This window comes from Artemia sp. Qi Xiang Cuo, chromosome 2 (assembly GCF_049724085.1).
Source record: "Artemia sp. Qi Xiang Cuo chromosome 2, ASM4972408v1, whole genome shotgun sequence".
In the NCBI taxonomy this organism is placed as follows: domain Eukaryota; kingdom Metazoa; phylum Arthropoda; class Branchiopoda; order Anostraca; family Artemiidae; genus Artemia; species Artemia sp. Qi Xiang Cuo.
The window spans coordinates 38,786,325-38,803,543 of NC_142795.1; the positions used below are offsets into that span (position 1 = coordinate 38,786,325).

The 17,219-nt window shown below is 35.8% G+C and overlaps 1 pseudogene; it reads left to right on the forward strand.

Moving 5' to 3' along the window:
• The first annotated feature begins 5,785 nt into the window (after positions 1 to 5,785).
• On the forward strand, positions 5,786 to 10,249 carry LOC148955215 (nuclear protein localization protein 4 homolog pseudogene; annotated as a pseudogene).
• The last annotated feature ends 6,970 nt before the right edge of the window (positions 10,250 to 17,219 follow it).

Consider the following 17,219-nt stretch of genomic DNA (forward strand, 5'->3'; position numbering starts at 1 on the left):
CCGGTTGTCCCGCACAAAAAAAGTATCCCTGAAGGATATATATCTTGTCGATCTGAAGTTACCTTTTATATCATAATACAAATATGTTTATAAATAAAACTGAAGAGTACATTGTTCTGGCTCATTTCTGTTCTTAAACAACAGGTTTTTTCCTTAGATACCTGACATTTCAAGATGCCTCGTATATCAAGGTATCTCATAAATTGGTAGACTTTGAGGTCCCTAGATAAAATCAAAAAGTTCGTGACAAAGAACTATAAGTAAGGAGCGACCCGGCTCAATGAAACTCTAAAAAAACGGAATTTTCATACCCATAGATATATAAAAGGAATCGGTTTTTTGTTTTGATTTTACATATGTAAGCTTTATTAAGTTTAGTCTTACCCATCATAAGTTACAAGCGTGAGAAATTTGCCTGATTTTCGAAAAAATGGGGAAACACCCCTTAGAAGTCACAAGTTCCTTATGAAAATCCCACCATCATGTTTAGCGTATCAGATAACCCTACTGTAGTGGTTTCAAGCTCCTATCTGCAAAACTGTGGAATTTCGGAATTTTTATTTTTTGCCAGAAGAAACATCAAGGATGCGTGTTTATTTTTGTTTATTTTTATGGATGATCGTATCGATCCAGTGGTCCTATAATATCGGGAAAGGGCTCATTTGAAAGGAAATTAAAAGTTTTAGTGCTTTTTTAAGTGACAAAAAAATTGAAGGGCAACTAGGCCCCCATCCACGCCCTTTTTTCTCAAAATCTTCCGATAAAGATTTGAGATAGCCATTTTGTTCATCATTCAGCATAGTTGAAAGGCCAAATAAGTATGGCTTTGCACATATCATGACCCCCCCCCCCCCCCTCCACAGCCACTGGGAAAGGGTCTTTAAGTTACAAACTTTTCCCATTGTTTACGTATATTATTTGTTATTATTAGAAAGTATGGATACATTTTTCGGGTAGGGAAGGGGGAATTTTCTGCTGGTGTAATTTTCCACGGGGATAATTTTCCATGGGGAGGGAAGTTTCCAGGGGGTGAATTTTTCAGAGGAAATTTTACACTGTGGGAATTTGCTAGAATTCCTATACAAAATTCTTCTTTTGCCTTGCTTTATCTTTGCCGACTCAATTTTTCCCGTGGAGATGTTAAGCAGGTAAATGTTGCTCGTGGTAAATGTCCACAAAGCTTGAATTGTCTATAAAATAAATCCGTGAGGAGGAGAGATTTTTCCGTGGAGGTTTACTCAGATTTCCTGGCATTATTTAAAAAAACTATGAGAAATTAAATAAAAAAACAGGTTTTTTTTTCAACTGAAAGTAACGAGCAACATTATCAAACAGTTCGTGGTAACGAACTGTAAGTAAGGAGCGACCCGGCTCAATGGTAACAGAAACTCTAAAAAACGGAATTTTGATACCAATAGATACATAAAAAAAATCAGATTTTAATTCTGATTTCAAATATATAAGTTTCATCAACTTTAATCTTACCCATCAAAAGTTATGCGCCTGAGAAAATTGGGCTGATTTTCGAAAAAAGGGGGAAAGACCCCTAAAAATTATAGAACCTTAATGAAAATCACACCATCATATTCAGCGTATTAGAGAACCCTACTGTAGAGGTTTCAAGCTCATATCTACAAAAATGTGGAATTTTCCATTTTTTACCAGAATACAGATCAGGGATGCGTGTTTTTTTTTTTTTTCAGGGGTGATCGTATCGACCCAGTGGTCCTAGAATATAGTGGGAGGGCTCATTGGAGCGGAAATTGCTATGAAGGGGGTGCCGGATTTCCCATCATTATTTTTTTTTTAAATCAGAACTTAAATATAAAAAAACAAGTTTTTCAACTGAAAGTAAGGAGCAACATTAGAACTTAAAACGAACAAAAAATATTAGCTATATGATTGGGTTCACCTTCTAGTCAATGCCTGGCTCTTTAAGCCAAAGATTTTTTAGTACTTTAATAAGAGCTATATATTCTAATTAACGGCCTTTGTGACTAAGGGGTCATTTTTAAAGAATTGGAACAAAATTCGAACTTTAGCTTAAAGAGCAAGGTATTGACTAGGGTTACGTAAGTTAATTTGTAAATTACGTCAGAACCAAATTTAGAGACAGCCATTTAGCAAAAGAAAAGTAAAATTTTTATGCAAATTTTGTTTACTTATTCAATGACGGTGAGCCAAAATAAAAGCTGCTTTAACTAAAAAACGATCAGAAATTAAATAAAAAAACAAGTTTTTTAAACTGAAAGTAAGGAGCGACATTAAAACTTAAAACGAACAGAAATTATTCCGTATATGAAAGGGGCTGTCCCCTCCTCAACGCCTCGCTCTTTAAGCTAAAGTTTGACTCTGTCTCACAACTTTATTTTTTAAAACAATAAAAAACTTTAGCGTAAAGAGCGAGGCGTTAAGGAGGGGACAGCCCCTTTCATATACAGAATAATTTCTGTTCGTTTTAAGTTTTAATGTCGCTCCTTACTTTCAGTTTAAAAAACTAGTTTTTGTTTATTTAATTAAAACTTAAAACGAACAGAAATTATTCCGTATATGAGGGGGGTTGCTCCGCCTCAACATCTGGCTCTTTATGCTAAAGTTTGAATTCTCTTCCAATTCTTTAAGAACGACTCCTGAAATACTATGTTTGTTTAATTAGAACAATAAGCTTTTTTTTAACAGCACTAAACAACTTTAGCCTAAAGAGCGAGGTGTTGAGGAGGAGAAACCCCCCTCATATACGTAATAATTTCTGTTCATTTTAAGTTTTAGTGCTGCTCCTTACTTTCAGTTGAAAAAAACCTGTTTATTTTACTTAGTTATAATACAGGACGATGACTCTATTGAAGCTTGGCTGAAAAAGAAAAAGCTGGGACATGCTAATGATATTTCCGCCCTTGAAATTGCATATTTTCATAAATCTCTCTTATCTGGTTTACTTTGACTGTTAAAATGATAGTAGTTACCACTAAATCTTAAAAGTGGAACTTCGGAAATAATAGTGAAACAAGAATAGCTGATATTTGGTGTCTTGTATTGAATAAATTGAAGCGACTTACATTCCGTTCCTGCAGAAACAAAAATTTTGTCCTGTAAAAACAAAATTGGAGAGCTGCAGTTTTAGACTTTTCAAGAATAAGCCAATCCTCTTCTTTTGGTCTGTTGTATTCTTTTATGTGGTTTTATTTTTCGTGGCTATTTTTGACACCTAGTGAGTTAATTTTTGGCTTGTGTTTTCGCAGAGAATTTAAATAAGCCCGATAATGATAAGGCGAAGAACTGGTTGAAATATTGCCAAATCCTAACGATTGATGCCTGTTAATCTATTGCTGCATCTGAGTTTAACCATCCCCCCATTCCACTTAAAGAAAGTAAAGACTTTCTTGTCCGATAGCTCCTTTTAAAGAAAATCTGATTTCATCACAAGTAAACTCCTAAATAGTTCGTATGTATTTTTAATAGAGATTTTAATTTGATTTAATACTTAAATTTTCGTTGAACATAATCTAATTAACCTAAATTAATAAAAAAAATCAAGTAGCAGTCATAAAAATCTATTTTAATCATATTTATTTTTAAAATATAAGCGTGAAACCCTTATAAATGCGAGTAACAGTCGCGGAAATTGGCACTGGAGATGCTATGCTAATTTTTATTTTAGTTTTCCAATCTATTTGTCTTTTTTATTTGCTTGGAAATTTATTAGTGTGCATATGAAATAAAGAGTAATTCACGGTCTTATGTTTACAACATATATTTAAATTTGAAGCAGATAGAAAAACATGCATTGCAGTTATATACATTAGAGTATCTCTATTTATGCTATTTTACTAGTAAAAATTGATGTTTTCTTGTACCCCTCTTCCCACCCAACCCCAAAAAAGGGGTGAATATTACGATGACCTACTGTTTTATGGAGTCGGTGGGATTTTAAAAGGGTTGATATCTCCAGATTTTTTCTTACTTTTTTCTTAGGTTAATGACGCTTATGATCCACTTGTTGTGAATTTGCTATAAAAAATTGCGTTGACGTTTTTGGTGAAGTTAATTTCCTTTTATAATTCTTTGTCTTTCAAGGGAAATACAGCTTTTGGCATGTTCAGACATCAGAAAATGCAGCTGATTAAGTCAGTGAAACGTTAAAGTTGAGAATTTATGACGCCATGTATTCTGGGGTTTATATAACTTCTGGGGTTTCTCGAGTGAAACCTTTGCAGGGGTTGCTTATTATTTGTTTATCTTGAATTTATATAATTTCTACTCAACTAATTTTTATTCAACTAATTCTGTTAGAAGTGCAAACTATTTGAAAAATTACACCTTTATAAAAAAAGACCCTATCTTAAACTTTGAATCCTATTATTGACTCTACGTGGAAGTAAGGGACATGCTAAACCTGGAAACTTCTGCAGCGGTAGTAGAGTTCTAGGAAGCACAGCTTGACTCTCCCTTCTTATGTGGCTCGGGAAATCCGTCAGTGAACCTTGAAGTTGTGATGGGGTGTAAACATCGTGAAGCTTCAGTGGGGTGTAAACACCGAGCAAGGTGATGGCTAGCGTGCGGGAGGGTGACCTTCAGGAGTGGCGCCTCTTAAGGAAATTGTTGCCTAGTTTAAGACACAGCATTAACACCGGATTTTGTCTGATGGATAATTCTCATGGGTTTGGTCTGTTTTGGTGGACTTTTCGGGCTGTGAAATCTGTCCTAACTAATTTATCTACTATGGGATGCATCAGCGTAGTAATATTTTACTTGTAGGCCCGAATTATAGAGAGTCTGGGATAATAGGCTTGATATTGTTTTTCAGGATTTCGACTCTTCTTTATAGAAGAGCATTGCCAATTTCTGAAAACCATGTTGTGACCAAGATGTGCCTAGGATTGCACAAGGCCTCCATTCGCTTGGAGGTCACAGGGACTTCGTATTGCGCGGTTCTAAGCAAGCTTAAGTACTTCGTGTACACTTAAGAAGTTGTGTCAGTTTCCGTCCTGCACTGGTTCTGGGGCCATCGGTTTTTCTGAAGTCAAAACAATTTCAATGATTTAAAGAATATGAAAATTATAACTTGTGGAATGTTACAACATTAAAAGATATCTATCGTATCGACATTTTGACTAACGAATTTAGACACTTCGAACTGCACTTATTAAGAGTTTTAGAAACTCATACCCTAGGGGTTGGATACAGGAAATTAGGTTATATAAAATTTATTTACTCAGGCAGGAAGGATAAATTACTTAGAAGTAAAATACGTAGACAGGGATTAGGGCTCATAATAAATAAGAAAACAGCTAAGTCTCGTTTAAGTTGGGATGCTATTAATAATAGAATGCTAGTTACGTACCTATGACAAAAAAGTTCAGGGTATCATTCATAGTCGTATATGACCCCGTAGAGTCAACTGACGAAGATAGTAGTGACCGATGAATTTGGGATAGATGGTATTCTTGCGTAGGAAAGTTTGGTGTAGGAAAAGAAAAGAGCAATGGCTACAGGCCGCTGTATGACGCAAATATGACAATCTATTTATAACCAATACATTTTTTAGTCATAAAATAGCCCATAAGTTAATAAGATATTTGAATAAGTAAGACAGTTAACCATATTGAGTATGTTATTGAAATTCATATATAGTGGCAAGGGCTGATTTGGACTGAAATGACATCATACAGTAAAAAATATGATGTCATTAACGCTAAATGTGAATATACTACTGACACATACGTCATCAACACTATATATAAATGAGCTTTTGCAAGTACAGATGTAAGTTTAAAGAAATTAAGTAATGAGAGAAGATAAAAAAAAGTTATACAGAAGTGACGATTGTAATCTAGAATCATCTCTAGATAACTGTGTTTCTAAGGTTATAAACTCAACTTATGGGCGAAAAAGTGCGACATATTCTAGCGTGACAGAAGTTCGAAACCGAACGAAGACTCGGAAGGCAAGTTTTGTAAATGCGGGTGCATCAGTACCTGTCGAGGCAGAAAGTATTTTCACCAGATTAAAGTCAAGAAAAAGGAGTAACCAAGATCCCAGCAAAGCTGTAAATTTGAAAAAACAGAAAACTCGTGACTCAAGCGTTGAAACTTTGAGCCCGTCAGTGCCTGTTACTGCAGCGAAGCCCTCTGTTCAAAATATTTCTAAATTGAGTGTTATAGACACGGGTGCATCAGTACCTGTCGAAGCAGAAAGTATTTCCACCAGATTAAAGTCAAGAAAAAGGAGTAACCAAGGTCCCAGCAAAGCTGTAAATTTGAAAAAACAGAAAACTCGTGACTCAAGTGTTGAAACTTTGAGCACGTCAGCACCTGTTACTGCAGCGAAGCCCTCTGTTCAAAATATTTCTAAATTGAGTGTTATAGACACGAGTGTATCAGTACCTATCGAAGCAGAAAGTATTTCCACCAGATTAAAGTCAAGAAAAAGGAGTAACCAGGGTCCCAGCAAAGCTGTAAATTTGAAAAGAAGGAAAACTCGTGACTCGAGCGTTGAAACTTTGAGCGCGTCAGCACCTGTTACTGTTGAAGGTTTTTTGGAAAAACAGTCAAGAAGGATGATCCTGCGTGTTCAGACTTCAGAAGGAACAAAGCGTTTTGAAATTGACTCAGATGCTTCAACCAAGAGGCTTTATGAAATGGTTTATGATTCTTTTGGTTTGAAGAGTTTCAGTTTTATTATTTGTAAGGATAGGAGATTCCCAGAATCATCAGAAATTAAGTCAACCCTTTTTCGAAACATAACGAGCTACAATTTACAAAATGGTGAATTATTATTTATAGTCCCAATCAATAATGTAACTCTTTTTGAGTCTGTGTCCAAAAGTGAAGCACCTAAGCCAGTGCAGTCCTCTGTTCCAAACATTTCTAAATTGTGTGTCGGGATTGCTTTACCACCTGTGAAAAAAAATGTTTTAGAAGATGAAGTTGATAGGATATTGGAACGTGAGACAGGAAGGATTGAAAGGGGTCGAGATGCATTCTGTCAACATGGGGGAAATTCTCGTTGTATTCGATGTTCGGCCCTTGAGCCCTTTGATGAAAAATATTTATCTGACCACAACATCAAACACATGTCATTCCATGCCAGCTTAAGGAAACTTGGAAGTGCTGCTGATCGGGGAAAATATGCTCAGCTGGATGATATCATGTGCACACCGAAACCAGGTTGTCTGAATCATCCGCCAGACTTGACAGGAGCATGTTCAATATGTCGACCCGGTTCAATGACACTTAAACGACAGCTGTATCGACATGTAGATAATGTTGAATTTGAAAATCCTCAAATTGTGGAAAGATTTTTGAACTATTGGAGAGCTACTGGTAATCAAAGAGTAGGCCATTTATATGGATGGTATAAGCCACACAAAGATGTACCTTTGGGTATAAAAACTGTTGTAGCAGCTATATATGAACCACCTCAACAAAACCGTAGAGCAGGTATAAAGTTTCTGGATGATCCTATGGAAGAAACAGTACACAGTGTTGCCAAAGAATTTGGATTGGAAAGAGTTGGTTGGATTTTCACTGACTTAGAAACAGAAGATCCCCAAAAGGGAACAGTAAAAAATTTCCGAAATAAAGAAACATTCTTTTTATCAGCTCAGGAATGTATACTTGCTGGAAAATTGCAAGCAAAACATCCAAATCCTTGTAAATATTCATCTGAAGGAAGGGTGGGATCGAAATTCACAACTGTGTGTGTTACAGGAGATGAAAATAATCAGATTCAGATGGAGGGTTACCAGGTCTCTAATCAGTGCATGTCATTAGCAAGAGATAATGTCCTCATCCCCACAAAAGACGCCCCTGAATTAGGATATATAAGGGACCCTGAAAAGAACCAATACATCCCCGATGTTTTTTATATGGAAAAAAATGAATATGGGAACGAAACATCAAAAACTGCTCGACCTTTCCCTGTTGAATATCTTTTGGTGGATGTTCCTGTGGCCACTCCTTTAGAGCCTGTTTACACTTTTCATGTTCCAAAACAGGGATCCTCATTCTCTGTGGAAAATAGATCAGACATCGGTGAAACTCAAGATCTATTGTCATTGCAGAGTTATTTAAAACAGTTCGAGCCGAGAAAATTTTTAGAAGCTGCTTCAGATTTTCATTTCCTAACCTATGTAACTTCTATCGACTTTTTGCCAATTAAGGAAAATATAAAACCTTTAATCGATGCTATCAAAGCTAAGGACATGCTACAAGCTTACCATTGGCGAGAGGAACAGCCGTGGGCTACGCTTGAACAATTGTTCTGCTAGCTCTAGTTCCACTGCTTTGTTCAGTAGTTCACATAGTATACAGAATATACAGTATCGACAAAGGCTATACTCTCCGTAAAAAAAAAAAAAAAAAAAAAAAAAAAAAAAAAAAAAATTGTACAACAGATTTAAAACCACACAAGATTCATACTCCGCCTTCACGCACGCGCAATGAAAATTGTTTCCAATCTACACATCACGATGAGCTTATCGAAACTGAACTAAGGTTATGACGTATATTGCCAGGGACGATACGCGCGGTATCAAATGCATATCGTGTTTGGAAAAAGAAGACGCTACAGTCTACGGTGAGTAGTCTAGTAACTGGATTATGTAGTATGTTGCGGGTAGTGTAACTATGAAGTGATTTATTTTCTCTGTACATCAAGAAGGAAACGGAGAAAAGCTACCCACTAGAGGGGAGTATTTTTAAAATGTAAAATTGAAATAAAAAGCATTTCTGACGCTCAATATAAGTGTCTTTGGCCAAATTGAGTTATATTTTTTAACTAAGCATATAGTTGGAAAGTTTATGCTCGATTTTAATAGTGTGGCTCTTGGATAATTAGTAACGGTTTTGCGAGTTTTGCAATCGTGACGATTCCTTTTTTTATTTATGAGGTGTGGTGTCAAATTCTGGGATTTTAGCATAAAACTGGTCTGTCGTTTTTTTTTTATAATTCTAATTTTCTTGAATTTTATAAGATTGAGCAAAAGCTAAGAAAGTAGTCGCATGAAAATACAATTTAATTTTATTTTCTTTTTACTGAAATTAAAAGGAAAATTTATCTGCACCAGCATTTATCCTCTTCTGTGACAATTTTCTCTCTTCTTTACACAAATCAGATATTTTCTGAGTCAATTTACTTGGGTTACCTGAGTTAACGTAGGAAGTTGATCTCACAAATTATTACTGGCCGTACATTGCTATTAGTGAAAGAAAGAGACTAAATTCCGGCCACACACCTTTTTGACTCTGTAGTTACTGTATCATAATTACTTTTATTTTAACTGAATATGTTTTAACATTAGAGCCCTCCACTTCAAAGAATTACCTTCTGCTTCAATTCTGCATCTACCTCAAGAGACAGGGAGGGCACCAAGAAGTTATCGCCAATCATTCCTCCAATTTGCTGCTGCAACAATGTCTCCGCATTGAGACTGAAAAGTGTGGCGGTTTTACAAATTGTTGGGGTTGGTGTGTATAAGGATATTTTTTGCCTATCTTGACCAGACCCCTGTGGTTGCCAGAACAGCCATTGGGGATTTGCTAGCCTCCGCAGCCAGTGGGCATTTAAGGTTCTTTGTAGGAAAATGTTTCTGATTGTGTAAATTCAGCCTTCACTATCTAGGTTTAGTTGCCAAGTTTCAGCTTCGTAGAGTAGAACTAGTACAACATTACTATTGAAAAGTCGCAAAATTTCTGTGACCTCCAGTCTCTTCGGAGTATTTTGAAAGCTTCATTATCTTGACTATTGTGAGCACTTCTTTTGAATTTGACCTAACGTTCTCAATAATGCTGCCAAGCTATTTGGAGTGGATTACCTACTCTATATGCTACGTTCCATGAGTTCTACTTATAGATTAATTTTGTTGTTACCACACTTTTTCGTACAGTGCCAAGACCATTGAGACAAGCTTTCGCAAAACTCACAGTACAAGAGCATTTTCTCGAAGGTTTGGTGGTCAACTGAATCAAATGCTTTTTTGAAGTCAACAAAAGGTATATAGATTTTCATGCATCATCCTCTAACGTTAGCAATCGGAGATTGAATATCAGGCCTACCCATAGGTGATTAGGTCTGAAGCATTTAACGGATTTTCGGTTACTATAAGTAAATAACCTTTATTCACACGATTTTAGTAGCGTCAAAGGAGAATTCGCCTTTTTAAAAGAAAAAAAATGTATCTTCTGTAAAATCAAGCGACCTTAGTTATGTTAAACTGTCAGATTCAGCATATCAGGCAACCCTGCTATAGAGGTTTCAAGAAAAATTCTTGTTAACTAGATAGATGGATAGATGTATTTAGTATTCATTCAACAAACATAAAATCATATATAGAAAAAAATGCCTAATGGCATATTTAAGCCACCATATCTTGTATCCATAGTAACTTCTCCTCGCGGATAAAATTATTAGTATTATGTTGGGTTTATATAATGACCCCCTGGGTGCTTCTAAAACCTGAAAGAATAGTTTCAGGTCCATTGCGATGTATGACATGGCTGTATCCTCTCTCCTGTGGTTCTTACTAACCTTATTAACTACATGCTTAGGACATGTCACTTTTTGGAGAGATTCTGTTCAATGAGAGCCGCATTGTCTTTGATGGGATTTTGCTTATGACATTGGACTTCTTTCTCATCAAGGAGGCACACTTGTGCCTCTATAAAGAGGCGACCCACCACAATGTTAAGCGATTTCAGGTCCTAGAGGTCGCAGAGAGACGGCGGTAATTGCATTTTGTAGCCCAAGCTCAAACTAAGAAACTTGCAAAATTTCATCCTCCTCCGACTTTATCTTCATGGGGTAAACTGGGCCGGAAGTTTGGACCCTCACACCACAGCCCCCCTTTAACGTTGTCCGATTGGGCTGAAATTTAGAGGTTAAGCTTTCCTAGGGCCCGGGAGCTTATCCTCAAAATTTCAGCTCAATCCGATCACTCCTTCCCTGTTTTCAAAAAACCAAATATAGCCACTTAAAATTCATCTCTTTTTTTTTTCTTAGCCACGCCTACAGGCCACAGTTGGCAACGGATCCGGTTGAATGAGGACTCATTCGAAGCAGAATTCGACCTGTTAGGGCCTTTTGATATTTTCAGACCGAAAAAATTATCCCCCGAATTTACATTTACGAAAAACCTCGTTTTCCTATATTAGCCCATGTTAATTTTTCCCTCCACAACCCCCCCGGTCACGTTGTCTGATCGGGCTGAAATTTAGAGGTTAAGCTGTCCTGGGGCCTGGGAGCTTATCGTCGAAATTTCAGCTCAATCTGATCACTCCTTCCCTGTTTTCCAAAAACCACATATCAAGATTTTTGGGAATTTGCTTGCGTCGAAAATACCTTCTATTTGCTAAACAACAATTACTATTGTGTTTGTATAGTCCAGCGGCTGAGACTTCAGACTTTCAGGCGGAAAACTCGGGTTCGATTCACCATCAGAGCAACTTTTTTATATACTTTGAAAAGAAACTCAGTTTCTTTTTTAAATTATTTGAAAAAAATTACGTTTTCTAAAGAGTTAAAGAGGCTGAGTTACAAGGTCGACCCTTAAAACGTACAGGGATTAGGAGGCACAGTTGGGGGGCTGTTAAAGAGGCTGAGTCACAAGTTCGAACCTTAAAACGTACAGGGATTAGGAGGCACCCTGTACGACGTGATTTGAGTATTCAGGAATTAAAAGCCTTAACACAAGAATGTTCAAGAGCGGGGGGTTTGGGGGGCGGCAGCCCCCAACTTTAACTCCTGACACGATCAGCTAACAGTTAGTCAAGCAATAATAAGTAATAAACTGTACAAAAACGTGCAGAAATTATTTGAAAAAAACTACGTTTTCTAAAGAGTTAAAGAGGCTGAGTTACAAGGTCGAACCTTAAAACGTACAGGGATTAGGAGGCACAGTTGGGGGCTACCACCCCCAAACCCCCGCTTTCGCAGCCTTTAAATATAAAAAAAAATTCTTTAAACTGAAAGTAAGGAGCGACATTAAAACTTAAAAAGAACAGAAATTATTCCGTATATGAAAGAGGCTGTGCCCTCCTCAACGCCTCGCTCTTTACGCTAAAGTTTTTATTGTTTAAAAAAAGAGTTGTGAGAAAGTCAAACTTTAGCGTAAAGAGCGAGGCGTTGAGGAGGGCACAGCCTCTTTCATATACGGAATAATTTCTGTTCTTTTTAAGTTTTAATGTCGCTCCTTACTTTCAGTTTAAAGAAATTTTTTTTATATTTAAAGGCTGCGAAAGCGGGGGTTTGGGGGTGGTAGCCCCCCAACTGTGCCTCCTAATCCCTGTACGTTTTAAGGTTCGACCTTGTAACTCAGCCTCTTTAACTCTTTAGAAAACGTAGTTTTTTTCAAATAATGTAAGAGAAGGCTTATAGCAAAGCATCGCTGTACTCTCCAAGTGCAGCCAAGGGACTTGGATTGTCAATCAGTACCCACAAGATGAAGGGTCATGCGGAACAACGTCAATACAATGCTGGGCTGGCCACTGAATGCTGGTTCCGATGAGATAGAAGAAGTTGCAGAATTTAAGCATCTTGGAAGACTCGCAAATTCTGACGGAGGTCTGGATCGCAAAATCACAAGAACTTTAAACGTTTTCTCTTTTGTAAATTTAAGAAATGCAAAATTGCTGAGACTTTCAGGAGCAAATATCAATGTATATCTAGCTATTAATCTTCATTTTACTATATTTTTTCATTATTCTTGGTTAACATGATTTTTTTTCTTTTTTTTTTGTGTTATGACAAATAAAGTACACAGCTCGAAATAAGATTGTTTTCTATCAAGTGCAATTGAAGTTCTGGTTTTTAACAAGATATAGGGGCGTGAGCCCTACTTCTGTTTTTGATAGTTTCGACTCTTTTTAAGATCAACGTGATAATTTTTCATAATTTCTGTTCGTTTTTGGGTTACACTTATTTATTTGTAATTCATGTTATTTTAAACCTCAAATTACTATTTGACTTTATTTCAGCTCTTCTAGGGTTTAATGTATCTCTTTACCTTTCTTTAATGTATCTCTATCCATCAATGACATAGATGTATGTAGCACCTTCTGTTTATTTTATATTAATGCTAATCTGATCCTGCATAACCATTTCTAATTATTTTGCAAACCATACCTGTAAGGATAATTACAGAAGCTGCTCCACCAATGGCCAACTGTTTATTATTTGGAGCTGATTTACAATTGTAAATAATAGAAAATAGGCGCTAGCGTACATTATTTCAGCTTGGCTTATTTCCAGAAAATTTAGAAAAAAAATAAATCATCACAGTTGGCTCCTAACCCTAGTTCTTGACTAGGAGTTTCTTCTCCATTCGATAGAGGCTTTCCTTCATCGCTTTTCCCTCCTTGTGCTTTACCAGACTGTTTTTGTGTCAATATAGCCTACTACTCCCTAGTTTTTCTGTTAAATAGTTACTTAAAGCGAGACCATATTAAATAGTGATATTTTTCGTAATGAACATTGTACTTGTTGCCTGTAAGTGTGTCTTCTGAGCTTGAAGACCAGTCTTGAAGATCTCCCTTTGATGTCATAAATGGCCATTTGCTTCTTCTAGAGCACCAGGAGATGTTGGCTGTGATTTTGTTTGGGCCCCTTCTACGTGGATACGACAATTTCCTTTTTTATTAACAGTTGTAGGAGCGTCTAATATTTTTTGGCTTCTTCGTTGGCTATGTATGCTTTTCCTATATCATTAACTGTTTTACTTCGATCTGTAGTATACTTTAACTGAAATAATATCCTCTTGGAGTCGTCTCTCGTAGTTGCCTCTTTGAAAGAGTCTTCTCGTTTTTGTAAAGATTTTACCCACTTGAGCTCAGTGGCTTTCAAATTCTGTATCGTTTGATGACTTTCACCGTTCATTTCTGCCTGACATAATATTTTTGAGTGAGCCTGATCATGCATATGACAATCTTCTTTTTTATTAGCAGTCGTAGGAGCCTCCATTATTTTCTTGGCTTCTTTGTGGAATACACACTGTTTTCCTGCATCGTTTGTTTTTTTGTTTCTATCTGTAGGATACTTTAACTGGAATTGTATTCTCTAGGAGCGTTCACTCATAGTTATCTCTTTGGGAAAGTCTTCTTGTTTTTCCAAAGATTTTACCCAATTGGGTTCAGCCTGTTTTAAATTCTGCATCCTTTGATGATATGCACCTTCCATTTCTCACTGCTATATTTTTCAAATAGGGCAGTTCTGCAGAAAAAACTTTGTTTGCTAATTCCATGTTTGGTTGATCATGTATTTTAACCTGTTTAGCCTCAACCTCAGCTTAGCCTCAGGCTAAACTCCACTCTGTCGTTGTTCATATATTCCCTGTCCTTTCTTGTAATTGCAGTTCTTCCTCTGAAACAATGTTTTTTTTGCCATTGTCATCTTTATTTACCTGGTCATCATCTCTAATTTCAACAGCTGATCAATAGTTCCTGAATTGATTGAAGATCCTTGCATGTTGCTATGTGTCGTGCCTTGTGCATTGTCTTCACTAATCACTAAACTTGCTACAACTCCTTGGTTCTCTGAAAGTAATTCACCCAAGTGATCGTTACTTGGATGATCCTGAACTCCCTTTTTATCAGCAATACCGGCGCTAATTTCCCTTTGTATTACACTTTTCAGCTTTTTTATATTGTCACGTCAAATTCTAACATAAAAGCAGGATAAAATGGGTCATCAGAAATGGTTTCAGTCTTACTTGCTTCAGTTGCTTTATTTGAAGAACCAAGATTTTTCAAGGATTTTGTTGCTTCTTCAAGTTTTGATTTATCACCCACTTTCTTTTTTCCTTTTTCATCATGTAACTTGTCTGAAAACGAAAATTACCTCTGAGGCTTCAATTCACATCTGTTTTTGCTTGAGTTCATTGTATTTAAGTGTGTAGTTTTAATGATGAAATTCTCCTTATATGTGATTAAGCAAAAGAAAAAACAAGTTTTTTTTAAACAAAAGTAAAGAGCGGAAATATGTCTAAAGCAGAGTAAAAAAAGGAACAGACATTATAATGATTAATCAACAAACAGTTAAACGAAACGACTTGATAAAAATGAAACTATAATTTACACAAAATTTATATTTTAGAATTTACACAAAATCAAAACTGATATTCAACTATAACTCAAAACGAACAGAAATTACTAGATAAATTAACGAGGAAGTCTTTTAAGCGTAAAACTACCATAAATCACCATCAATAAATAAATGAAACTCAAAACGAACAGAAATTACAGTAAATAACCAATTCAAACTCAAAACGAGCAAAAATTAACATGAGCAGTGCTGACAACCCCATTTCTTTTCAAGACCAGAACATAATTTGCACTTTACTGAAAAAATGACTGTGGATTGCCAGTTTAACATACACATACTGATACAAATTCCTTAAAATTTTAATAATGATTCATTTATTAAAGTTAAAATTTAAAAACATTTTGTTTATTTAAATCATACAATAAATAACCGAGTCAAAGTCAAAACGAGCAAAAATTAAGATGAGTAAGGCTGACAACCCCCATACCTTCTCAACACCAGAACATAATTTGCACTTTGCTGAAAACAACATACATTTGAAATATTTTAACTTTGTTTTTACTTGTTTAAAATGTTTTTACTAGATATATGAAGGGGAAAGTCTTCCCTTTTGCCCTCCAGTTACAGCGCGAGTCTCATTCGCGCTTTACTGAAAGCAATATCTATTTTAATTTTTTTTTCTCTTTTATCATTAATTTTCAATTTTGTATAGTTCCATCAGGGTGACATGAATTGAAGTTCCATTAATACTTCTTCATTGCGAACACATTCCTTTAAAATGCATAAAGGAGCAGAATAGGTGTCATTAATATACGTCACTCCAAAGAATAAAATTTATTTCTTTAAAAAATAGACTAATCATTTTCAAAAGGCAATTGAGGAACTATTGCTCTATGTGCTTAAATGAAATAAAAACTGAAAGAAGAATTTAGCCATAAAACTGTTTTTTTAAACCCCAAGTCATGTTAATTTTTGCTCGTTTTGAGATTGACTCGATTATTTATTGTAATTTCTGTTCGTTTTGTCGTATCAGTAGGGTATCTCAGTTTCTGGGCAAGTTTAGTCTAACTAAGCATCGAATTCAAAGAACAAACAGCTTGAGTTTGTCTTGCCAAAAAAGGAAAGCACAAAAATGTAATGGCTAGCATTAAAATCGGACATCAAAGTAGAAACAAAATCGTTAATCCGTTTTTCGCCTGTTTAATTCGTTTATCAAAGGAGAGAAGAAAGTTCAACGTGCGAAGAGAAGGTTAATTTAAATAAAGCTTAAGCATAAAAAAAGGTGAAGTTAGTCAAATGAACAAAGAAGCCAAAGTCAGACCCAGATAGATCAACCGAGTCAACGCCATCTAGCTCATCTCATAAGAGGGGAGAGAGCCAAGACTAGATTGGTCAGGGGTCCGGTCTGATACCTGCTAAAAGTTTGTTTGTTTATTTACTTGCCAAATTCATGGACTTTTTCCGCAATTTGTTAGTGAACAGGGAAGTGAAATCTGCACCTAAATCAAGATTGGGAATCGCCTCTTCGATTCGAAAAAAAAACTTAACATTGGGCTCTTAGTTCTGCCTTAAACAAAACATTAATATCGATTTCGGTATGCAAGTTTGAATCAATACAGTATATTGTGACTAAAATGCGTTCAAAGATGATTTCCAATAAGTGGCTTGAGCTTTTTAAAAGAAAGATATACAAAAAAACAAAACAAAAAAAAAACAAATCCTCGCCGTTGTGCAAAGTAGTATGAAGATAAAACCAGTTGTTAATTAGTCTAAAAATGCACCATCGTTGAATATTGTAAACAGGGATGGTGTCAATATTTTTAGTTGATGATGGTCTCTTAATTTTTTTTTTATGTTAAATACATATGTTTTTACTAATTTTATTTTTAAGGCAACGTTCATCTTGGCAGTGCCAGCTATCCGATCGGTTGGAATCGTGACTATCAAAGTTTTTTAATCACTGATCATACTTGGAAATGCAGCCGAGAATCCAGCAATTTAGGAAACGACATTTCCTGCGTAAAAGTTCCGTTTTTAGACTGTCAAATTTTAGAATTTTAGTCATTCTATTTGAAATTAAAAGCAAAATTGCTTGTGTAAAATACAATAAGTTCGACCGGCTAAAGCAATTTTAATAGCCAGAGTTTTTGGCTCAAAAGTGTAATTTTAAACTCATGAGTCCACAA